Source organism: Chenopodium album, chromosome 11 (assembly GCF_948465745.1).
Source record: "Chenopodium album chromosome 11, dcCheAlbu1.1, whole genome shotgun sequence".
In the NCBI taxonomy this organism is placed as follows: domain Eukaryota; kingdom Viridiplantae; phylum Streptophyta; class Magnoliopsida; order Caryophyllales; family Amaranthaceae; genus Chenopodium; species Chenopodium album.
Genome location: NC_137844.1, coordinates 12605805 through 12617999, shown reverse-complemented (window position 1 = coordinate 12617999; position 12195 = coordinate 12605805).

Below are 12195 nucleotides of genomic sequence, written 5' to 3'. Positions count from 1 at the left end.
TTTATGTTTTTTTATTTACTAAACCACCTTTTTAAGTACCAAAATTCTTGATTGCACCACCCCTATTTCAAATTTTGACGAAAAATTTAACTGAGACGTCAAAAGGGCCCATAACTTGTGCCTTTTGCTCCTAAATCATGTATTTTTTCACCCCAAAAAACATTTGACCTTTCCCTCTATATAAATGCATGACTAAATTGAGTAAAGCTCTAAAAAACCAAACCTAATTTTGCTACAAAAATTAAATTGTAGTATTTGTTTGTTCTCAAACCCTAAATTGAGGTAATTGAAGTGATTGTTGAGATGGAAGGGAAGGTTTTGCTATGGTTGATGATTTGGAAGTGGATGGTTGAGATGCAATCTGTTAGATTTGAAATAGGGGTGGTGCAATAAAAAATTTAGGTACTATAAAGGTAGTTTAGTAAATAAAAAAATATAAAAGGTGGTTTTTTTCAAAAAAGTTGAACAAAAAAGGTGATTTATACCAATTTTAACTAATAAATTTTTATCTTTTGAGGTTTCCACCGACTATTACAATTATCTTGTTGAGGTTTCCTACGACTCATCACATAGTAAACTTTATAAATAGATTGATCAATAAAAATCGCTCTACATACTTTAATTTCACAAAATCTAACGTTTAGCATAAAACCCTTCAAATTTTAAATCAATGGCGGAAGAATTGCTGGATTTACCGATGGATTTGTGGACGGAGATCTTAGCGAGGCTGCCGGCAAAAAGCTTAATGAGATTAAGGTGTGTTTGTAAAAGCTAGTGTTCATTAATTGATTCCTCTGATTTCAGGCTTTTGCATCTTCAAATTTACAACAAGAAACACAAGTATGTGTTAGGAAAAAAATACGGTGAATCTAGCATTCATAGTATCGATATGTTGAGGAAAATTGATGTATTTTTAAAAACTCCTAAACATTGCCCTGTTATGGGAAGCTGTAATGGATTGATTTTGATGTTTTCCCTTAAGACAGATGAGATGATACTTTATAATCCTTGCATTCGAAAATCCGTTGTAATCCCCGTTTTCCCTCGTCTTCTTGTATTGATTACAGTAAAAAAGTTTGTTGCCAAGGTTTCGCTCCGTCTTGTAATGATTATAAGGTGTTTGTTGTTCAGTCTCCCGACTATGATGGGATTCGGGTTTATTCGTTAAATGATAACCTTTGGAGGATCAAAGATAGGTTGAAGGTCTCAATTCCAGGAATTTTAAGCTTGTTTTGAAACGGGAATGGCCGTGTTTTAAATTTTAAGGGTGCTATATACTGGTTAGGATATGATAATCCGGACAATTGTCCTGGACCGTTTCCGAGTGTATATGATTTAAACACTCATCTTGTATCGCTCGATTTTGATTCTGAGGAATTTAAGTTTGTGGATTTGCCTGATGCTCTTAAACAGACAGGTCTCCTTCAAAATTAGCAGTTTTCGGTATGTCTTCTGAACGCACCTGTATATGGGTTTTGGTCGATGAGAATGGTGGAGGGAAATCATGGCAGCTTTGGTATACTGGGGAATCAAATTTAGAAGCTCTTCGGTTTCTTACACAAGGTCTTCTTATGCAAATTTTCAATGTTGAGAAAAATACGTTTTACGTATTTGATTTTGATAAACGACTGTACTCTTACAACTTCAAACATGTGGAAAATTATGAAGATGAACATAAGTATTTAGGGATTTATATGGAGAGCTTAATACTGCACAACTGTACAAGCAAAACCAAGGGAAGATTTTGACATCCTCGCTGCGAGATTGATGCTGAATTTAGAATCCCTCATATTGCTATTATGCATTCGTCCCCTGTTGCTAGATACTCTGTATAAGATTTCAGCGAGCGTTGAATTGACCATTGGCTTAGCATACATAGAATTATAAAGTAAATGCTTTTATTTTAATTTTTTTGTTTTTGTTTTTGATCTCTGTATAATCATGTGTTGATCTGTGAATTTTTCTAGCTGACCTCACTTATAGGAAAGGCTTTGTGTTTGATTGATTAATTGATTGATTATTAGATACAGTAACGGATTAACTATTTGATTTTCCTAAGTTTTTTAATAAATGATATTTTAAAATAGTACTCGTAATGGTTTCATATCTGATTTTCTTTGTGACATTAGGTCAAAGATGTAAACTCGGTCACTGTGTCTAAGTTGCAATCCAAGGAGGTAAAGGTATAACTTATAAGCTAAGTAACTAACATACCCAGAATTATTTCACTATGACATACACCAAAGTCTTTTTTGTATGGTACGTCTGTACTAAAAAAAAAAACAAAGGGCATTTCCTCATTATAACCCTCTAACTTTCCGTTGTTTACGATGTGTCCCCATTTTTGAGAAATCTACATTATAACTCCAAAATACATATAGTGTCTATACGGTAACCTTGCCATTAACAAATTCCATTAGTGGAGCCCACTCACCACTTAATAATATTTTTTATCGATTTGCGTGTTGAAAATGGTTACGTTTAAGGTTTTGGGGGGGGTTCAAATTGAGCTTAGATTTAGCAAAAAAATAACATAAATGTCTCGTTTCACGTATTAAAAAGTGTCTCGATTTGCGTATTTACGTATTTAATACGCAAAACGAGACATTTACGTCATTTTTATTGCCAAATTTGAGCTCAATTTGGACTGTTAAGGACCAAAATAGCCCATAAAACCTTTAACGGTACAATTTTTAACACGCAAATCGATAAAAAAATAATTATTTAGTGGAGTGGGTTCCACTAACGGAATTTGTTAACGGCAAGGTTACCGTATAGAAACTAAATGTATTTTGGGGTTACAATTTGGATTTCTCAAAAAGGAGGGCACATCGTAGAAAACGGAAAGTTAGAGGGTTATAATGTAGAAAACCCCAAAAAAAAAAAAATCAAATTGATATGCCTAGAATTTGCTATTGCCAAGAATCAACAGCTTTTTGAAGCAACTACTATCTCCGTTTCATATTATTTGCAATGATTAGACATTTTATCGTTGCAAATAATATGAAACGGAGGTAGTATATCCTGTTGCCATGCACTTGCTACTTCTGCTCTTGCTCCGCTTCTTGGCCGTGTTGGCCTTAAGCAAGTATAGTAAGACCTTATTTTTAAGCTAATATTAAGCTGCATATAGTTCGACAAAATCAGTTAAGGGGATCACCTATTGAATGTTCTTTGTAACATTTAGCTAATTTTCTTGAAATATATGATACCATTAAGCTTTAATAGTACTTTTCTCATTTTTTCCGTTGTCTAAATAATAATTGAGTTTCTTAATTTGGTAATTGTTAAGTCCTCCTTGTGAATACATTATCTTACTCACCCTATATTTAGAGTAATTGATCCGTGCACTTGTGATAGATTTAGGCTCTGTGTTAAGGAGACTCCAGATCTCTGATAAAGAATCTTCAATTCCTAACTTGGAGTCGCGTTTCTCATAATCTGAAAATATGGTAGAGCCACCATCAAAGATGTTGCGTGAGTATGCAATGCCCGATGCTAGTTCAACCTCTGCAATTATAGTAAGACCTTATGTTCAAGATAATAATTTTGAACTTAAGCCTGTTGTAATTTATATAGTTCAGCAAGATTAGTTTGGGGGATCACCTATTGAATATTCTTTAGAACATTTAGCTAATTTTCTTGAAAAATGTGATATAGTTATTGTAATACCTTGAATTTTAGAAAAATATTTTGGAAAATTCTTAAATTATTTAATTTGGAGCCAAAATGAATTTTAAACTTTGGCACTAAATATAAGTATTTAATCATTTGAATAATTAATTATTTTCGGATTTCTAAATTAATTATATAGGTTTAATTATCTTTTATAGGTCGGTCCATATTTTATTCGATATGTATGCTATTATATTAGCAATTTCAAGAGTTTTAAAGATAATACCTAATACTACCTCCGTTTTTTATTAGTTGACACGTTTTGACTTTAGCACTATTCACACACGTCCCTTTGACCATGTTTTATGATTTACATATGATGAAAAATATAGTCAAGTGAGATCTTGTTAGATTCGTCACAATATATATTTTCAAAATATCAACTTTTTATAATTTTCGCTTATCGGTAATTAAAGATATTAATGATTGAATTGTGTATTGACAAACGTGACTAAAGAAACGTGTCAACTAAAAAGAAAAGGAGGAAGTATGATTTACAACTATTTGTAGTATTGATATTATCTAAAATATTAAAATATTTGTATAATTACTTGGTTTAATTGCCAAATTCAATTGTTTTATTTAATGATGATTTTCGTTTTATATTATTTAAAAAAAAAATAAAAAACAGATTTTTGTGAAAAGTGAAGCTGGTAAAATCAAAGAATGATTTCATCACTTTACTTTGTTAATAATTATATTTTAACTTAACCTCTAATTTTCTTCTTCATTATCTCATTTGTTGTTGTTCTTATCTTCCTTCTCCCAATCGTATGTGTATCCATTTAAATTTTTCTCATATTTTAACCCAACTACTAATTTAGACTTAATTTGATTCAAGTACCTTATCATCCCAAAAATTTATCATATTTTCTAGTACTCATATCACACCTTAAGCTCTATCTTTTCTACACTCTAAACACTATAAATAGACCCTTAATTCTCCCCACTTATTCACACCAAAAATTAGAAATTCTCTTCTCTACTCTCTATCTCATCACGCCCTCTTCTTCCTCTAAATATTTCCTCCTTCTAGCTTAAGCAAACCCGCAACCGCAACCAAGTGCTGCCACCACCCCTGCCGCTAACTGCTTGCCAGCCGCCACCATACTGACGCCTGAAACCACCTACTGCTGTTGCCAGCCTGCTTGACACCACCTGCTGCCAGCAAGGTGCAACACGCACTTTTCCCTCCTTATGTCTTGCCGCAACATATACATACTACAACTCTTCTTATTTACTTATCATATATTATTATTATTATTAAGTTTTCTAATACCCATTTATGATACTAAAAATACTATTATGATACTAAGATTGTTATTTTGATACTAAAATAACTTGTTGTTAATAAATAAATAAATAAACAAGACTTGATTTTATAAAGGTTAATATTTAGGTAGTCCATGCACAAATAGAGTATTATTTATAGTTTTGTGTTAGTTTTGTTAAACTTATATTAATTAAGGTTATTTTAATTGTGTAGGAGGAGTCCCTCGATCGTGGTCAAGTTTAGTGGACGTACCTTAATTGTTCTCGTGATCAAGGTACGTATAGGTGGCTAGGTCCTTGATACAATTTTTGAATGCGTGTTTTGGTAAATGTTTATTTTAATGATTGTTTGAATAAATGTTGCGTATGAATATTTAAGTTAATGATTTTCATGATGAGTTAAAATATATAACTTTACGATTTAAAGGTTTGATTTTAAAAGTGTTGATTGATTTAATAAAAGCTGTTTAATTTATAAGTCACTTGATTGAATTAATTTAAAATTTTCATCTCATTATGAGCCTGAGTATTTAATATTTTAATTGTCCCTTTACCCAGGATTGGTTAAGTAAGACCATGAGTTTTGTATGATCTGGTCTTTCCTCGAGTATAGTTTAACTTACTTGGGGGGGTGTGCACACTGAGGTGAGGTTTTAAATTTAAGTGATTATTTCGAAAGCATGATTGCCTAATAAAAGTATTTGCATGCCTTGCATTTATACGTACTTAGCGATTTTGCTAATCTGTTTTCCTTTTTGTTTTTGGTTCGCCTTGTTTACCATTATTGGTAAGCAGTCTTGATTTCAGGTGTGGAGTTGTTCGTAAGCATGCTTGAGTCAGGATTGGGATCATATAGTTAGGAGTTAATTTTGTTTATGAGTGGACAAGTTTAATTGGAGTATTTTGAAACAGTTATTGTGATTATTCATTTTATTATTCATTTATTTAATAAGAGTCACTTATTTTCCGTTGCTATTTTTTAGTAACTAAATAACCCTTACGTTTTCACGTCGCAGTAATACATCCAAATCTATCTCTACAGTATTTGTACACGTATAATTATGGTATTTACGTTGAGGGAGATTTGGGGATGTTACGGTTATAGTAAGACCTTCTGTTCAAGCTAAATGGGGTAAGTGAAGATGTTATTAATAGACTAAGGTTGTTTTTATTCTCACTAAAAGATAACGCAAAGAAATGGTTATCTTCTAAATCAGCAGATCATTTTACTACTTGGACTTCTTTATGTCAAGCTTTTCTTAATAAATTTTTTACCACCTGCTAAAGCTAAATTGCGTAATGATATTACTACTGGATGGTTCTAGCATAGTCGTCGACTACGGACGATTACGGGCGACTATGGTCGACTACAATATATAAGAGACTAAATCTGAATCGTTGATATTGTTTATTGCTTAATCTTAGCCTTCGAATATTACATTTTAAAAAAAAAATAAAAAAAATCTAAGTTACACATCATTTAAGTCATGACAAGTCAGCGACCAGTCAGCAAAGTGTTGTTTGGTTCATTACTTTTAGAGGGTAATTTTTTTTTTTTTTTTTTTTTTTTTTTTTTTTTTTTTTTTTCCCTTCCTTCCTTCCAAGTTATAGTATTATAATTTTTTTTTTTGACACAATAGTATTATAATTTATAAACAACCATTCAACGTTATAAAATTGAATTGAGTCTTACAAAATAAATTAAAAGACAAAACATTTGTACAAATTCATCTCCATTTTAAAAGTTTCATCCCCATTTTGATAACTTCATCCATTTTTAATGCGGATTTCATTTTTAACCTATTTTAATGGGGTATTTCATCTTGAACCTTCATTATTCATCCAAAACATAACCATAAATTATCAAAGTACATATGAAATCAATAAGATTAATGTTTAATCATATCATCACATTTATGCTTTAATTTTTTTATTTCAGAGTTGGTATCAATTTAACTGTATTAAAAATTCAATTGAAAAGTTACGGATTATATCTTTTGGGATTAATTAAATAATTATTAGAATTGGAATGATTTTTAGCTTAAATTTTGATCAAGCATATGAATTCGTGATTAATCACCCGTCATTATTGTTGAATGTTGAAGCTTGATCATAATTTTATGTTAAAAAAATGAATAAAAATATATACTCCGTATAAAGATATTATACCAATTTAATTAGTTATTTTTATTAATATTAGAATCATGAATAACAAACAACATGTTTATAGCTTGAATTATAAACATACAAAACATGATCGCGGAAGCGATAATTAATGAGTATACCTCCAGCCATTGCAAGTTAACTACGAGGAAGACAAAGACCCGAACAACCTCGTCGCGATGCCAAAACCGTGAATAAACTCTTCTCAACTTTGGTGCTGGACCCTCACTCTCACCTTTGATGGTGTTTTATGTGTTTTTGAGAGTTGGATGCAGTGACCTTATTGCTATGTGAGACTCACGTTGAATTACATATATATAGGAAGTTTTGCCATAAAAAACTCCTACTTTACGTGAGTTGATTATGGGTGGTTTCCTAAGTTAGTGGGATAATGGGTAGTAAGTTTCCTTGATCATGGGAAACTAATTTTCAAAATAAATGGACCACTTAACTTAATTTATAATTATCCATTTTCAAAATAATTCAAAATATATCCAACATTCTCCCACTTGGTCCATTTAAACAGAAAACTCAATATATGAATCATAGAGACAAATTCCCTAATAACGAGAACTAATCTTCCATGTATCACAATATATTCAGCTTTCCACCACTCATATAACTTAATGAGTAAATCTCACGTTCACTCTAGGCCAAACAAAATGACATTTCTTATTGAAATAACTAAATTTCCAAAAGTACGCACATAAATTCAAATAATGCAAGAAATTTCAAAAACTTAACGAAAAAGGTTTCAATACAACAAGTAAATGTTTCACATGACGGAACCAAGTCCCATCTTTTCTACATGACCCTTGAAATCATTAACTGGCATGCCTTTGTTCAAGGGATCAGCAATCATCAGTCCAATACTAATGTGTTCTATGATCACTTTCTTTTCTTGAACACATTCCTTTACGGCTCGATACTTTATGTCAGTGTTCTTACTTTTACTTCCACTCTTATTATTCTTAGTCATAAAAACTGTAGCTAAATTGTCACTATACATCCTTATTGGGCGAATGATAGAGTCAACAACTCTTAACCCAGATATGAAACCTTTTAGCCAAACACCATGTGAGGTAGCCTCAAAACAAGATATGAACTCAGCCTCCATAACAGAAGTAGAAGTTAAGATCTTCTTCTCACTCCTCCAAGAGACGGAACCATCAGCTAGAATGAACACATATCCTGAGGTGGATTTTCATGAGTCAATGTAGCCACCGTAATCGGAGTCAGAATAGCCCACAACTTCAAGATCTTCTGTTCGTCTATACATAAGCATGTAATCCTTGGTACCCTGAAGGTATCTTTACACTTTCTTTGCAACCTTCCAATAATCAAGACCCGGGTTACTCTGATATCTTCCCAATACTCCAACAGCATATGCAATGTCAGGTCTAGTGCAAACCTGAGCATACATAATGCTTCTAACAACTGAAGCATAAGGAATATTTCTCATTTGTTCCCTCTCAAGGTCATTCTTGGGACATTGGTCCAAACTGAACCGATCACCCTTTACAATAGGTGCTACACTTGGTGAACAATTTTTCATTTTAAATCTTTCAAGTATTTTGTTGATGTAGGCCTCTTAAGATAGACTTAAAATGCATCGAGATCTATCTCTATGTATCTTAATGCCAATGACATAAGATGCCTCACCCATATCTTTCATATCAAAACTACTTGAAAGAAATTGTTTCACTTCATGCAACAACCCTTTATCATTAGTTGCTAGCAAAATATCATCCACATATAACACAAGGAAACAGATCTTACTCCCACTAACCTTGTGGTATATACATTGATCCATGATATTTTATTCAAAACCAAATGAAGTTATCACTTCATGGAATTTCATAACCCTTGGCGAGAAGCCTGTTTCAGTCCATATATGGATTTATTAAGCTTACAAACCAAATGCTCACCCTTTTCAGAGAGGAATCCTTTAGGTTGTCTTATGTAAACCTCTTCCTTTAAGTCACTATTCAGAAAAGTTGTTTTCACATCCATTTAATGTAACTCAAAGTCGAAATGAGCTACTAATGCCATAATCACCCGAAGAGAATCCTTTTTCGATACAGGAGAAAAAGTCTCCGAGTAGTCGATTCCTTCTCTTTGAGTGCACCCTTGAGCAACAAGTCTAGCCTTATGTCTCTCAATGTTGCCTGATGAGTCTTTCTTTGTCTTGAAGGTCCATTTACATCCAATGGATTTTACACCATCGGGCAACTCAACGAGATCCCAAACTTTATTAGACGTCATAGAATTCATCTCATCTTTCATGGAACTTAACTACAAGTCTGAATCCTTTGAACTTGTGGCTTGTGAAAACGTAATTGGATCATTGTCAGCTTCATAATTATAATCCGGTTCTTGTAAATACACCTCAAAATCATTAGAAATAGCTGATCTTCTCACTCTAACGGATCTCCTTAAAGGAACTTGATCAATGTGTTGATCATCCAAATGTTCCTCATTTGTATTATTATCCATTAAATTATTATCAGCATTTTGTGGAACTTCATTAGCTATTGGTTGTCTTACGTCCATTTGAGCTTAAGGAATGTAAACAATAACCATCTTATCACTTGAATTAGAAGGTGGAACTTCAATGTGATCCTTTTCAGGAACATTGCCCTGAAATTGATAACTCCCACTAACAAAGTCATTCTCAAGAAATTTTGCATTTCTCGATTCCACAATTCTGGTGCTGTGAGATGGACAATAGAATCTACATCCCTTAGACTTCTCGGCATATCCAATGAAATACCCACTAATAGTCCTTGAGTCAAGCTTCTTTTCTTGTGGGTTGTAAATTCTTACTTTAGACGGGCATCCCCAAATGCGCATATGGCGCAAACTCGGTTTCCATCCTTTGAACAACTCAAAAGGCGTCTTAGAGACAGCCTTGGAAGGAACCCAGTTTAATATATACGATGTCGTCTTAAGAGCTTCAATCCACAAAGGTGGTGGAAGTGTAGCATTGCTTTGAATACTTCTCACCATCTCTATTAAGGTCCTATTTCTTCTTTCTGCTACACCGTTCTAATCCGGAGAACCGGGCATGGTGTATTGGGCAACAATCCCATGCTCTTGAAGAAATTTTGCAAACGGACCACATGCTTATCCATTCTTGGTGTATCTACCATAGTACTCCCCACCTCTATCTGATCTCACGATCTTAATGTTCTTACCACATTGTGTCTCTACTTCGGCCTTAAACAATTTAAAGGCGTTCAAAGCTTCATCCTTGGAATGAAGTAATTAAAGATACATGTATCGCGAATAATCATCAATAAAGGTAATGAAGTATTTCGGATCTTTAGCGTTCATGTCCAGACAACAAATATCCGTATGTATGATCTCTAATAGGTCAGAACTCCTCTTAGCACCCTTTTTAGTTTTGTTAGTTTGATTTCCTTTAATGCAACTAACACATGTCTCAAAATCAGCAAAGTCTAGAGTATCAAGTACCCCATCCTTTACTAACCTTTTGACTCTCTCATGGAGATATGTCCTAATCTCCGGTGCCATAGCATAGAGGATTTTTCATTCATAATACATCTTTTTAAACCAATATTAACATGCAAGGAATTATGAGTAATATCATTTTGCAATTTAAGACAATATAAACCATTAGACAAAATACCATAACCAATAACTTCATAATTTCTTGATAAACTGAAACCAGAATCTGAAAAATTAAAGGTACATCCCAAAGGTACAAGTCTTGACACTAAAATCAAATTTCTAGAGAAATTTGGAACATAAAATGTCCTTTCTAAATGCAAAATAAAACCACTACTTAGAGTTAAGCTACATGTCCCAACTGCTTCTACATTGCGAACTCATCTTGTTGCCAAAATAGATGTTATGTTCACTGCCCATTGGTTTCCTTAGGTTTGTCATACCTTGCAAGGTATTCGAAATATGGATTGTAATACACTAGAGTCAATCCACCATGTATTAGAATTAACATCAACCATATTAGATTCATAACAAACAAACACTAGAAAATTACCTTTCTTCTTAAGCCATTTTTTAAACTTGGTGCAGTCTTTCTTCATGTGTCCCTTCTTTTTACAAAAGAAACACGTAGACTCCTTCTTAATGGATGACTTTGCTGGAATCTTTCCCTTTCCCTTTTCCTTAGTGTGATCCTTTTTCTTCTTTTCAGAAGTTGTGAGATTCACCTTTTCACCCTCTTCCTTAGCCAATCTTCCCTCCTCTTGAACACACATGGTCATAAGTTCATTAATTGACCATTTATCTTTATGTGTGTTGTAAGAGACTTTAAAAGGGCCGTATTGATTAGGAAGGGTGCACAGAATAAAATGCACTAGGAAAGAGTCAGACATGGTAACTTCCAAATCCTTAAGTTGAGCTGCTATATCCCTCATGCGCATGATGTAATCACGCACTCCCTTGTCTCAGTGAGCTTCATGGATGAAAACTGCAATGAAGGTGCTAGCAAAAGCTTTGTCAGAAGTTGTAAATTGCTCATCGATGGCCTTAATGAGTTCTTTGACATTAGTATGCTTATCGACAGAACCACGAATACTAGCACATATCTTAGTCTTTATGAACATAACGGAGAGACGGTTAGACCTCTCCAACTTGTCATAAAGACTAATTGCATCTTGAGTGCTATCCTCCGTTATGGCAGGTGGTTCGTGTTTCCTAATAACATAGTCAATATCCATCCATCCTAATTACAGTAGCACTCTTTCTTTCCACAAATTATAGTTATCACCCCTTAGTTTAGGAATGTCACATTTGACATCAGAAATATTTCCAGGTAAAACTACTGCAAAAATTAAATAAAATTAAAATGCTTAATATCAATATAGACTGTAAAATAAAATCATGCTTTACCAATGTAAATCATGCAAAAAGTACATATATCTAGTGACATAAAACTTGTCTGTGGGCTAAAGTTCTACTCAATTAGATAAATATAATATAATAATCATACGGTGAAGCTATTAAATTGTATCAATTTCTTAATTTCCTGTGGGACATTTAAGAAACAAAGTTTAATACTTCACTCTAATTAATCATTCTAATATAATAAAATTCCTG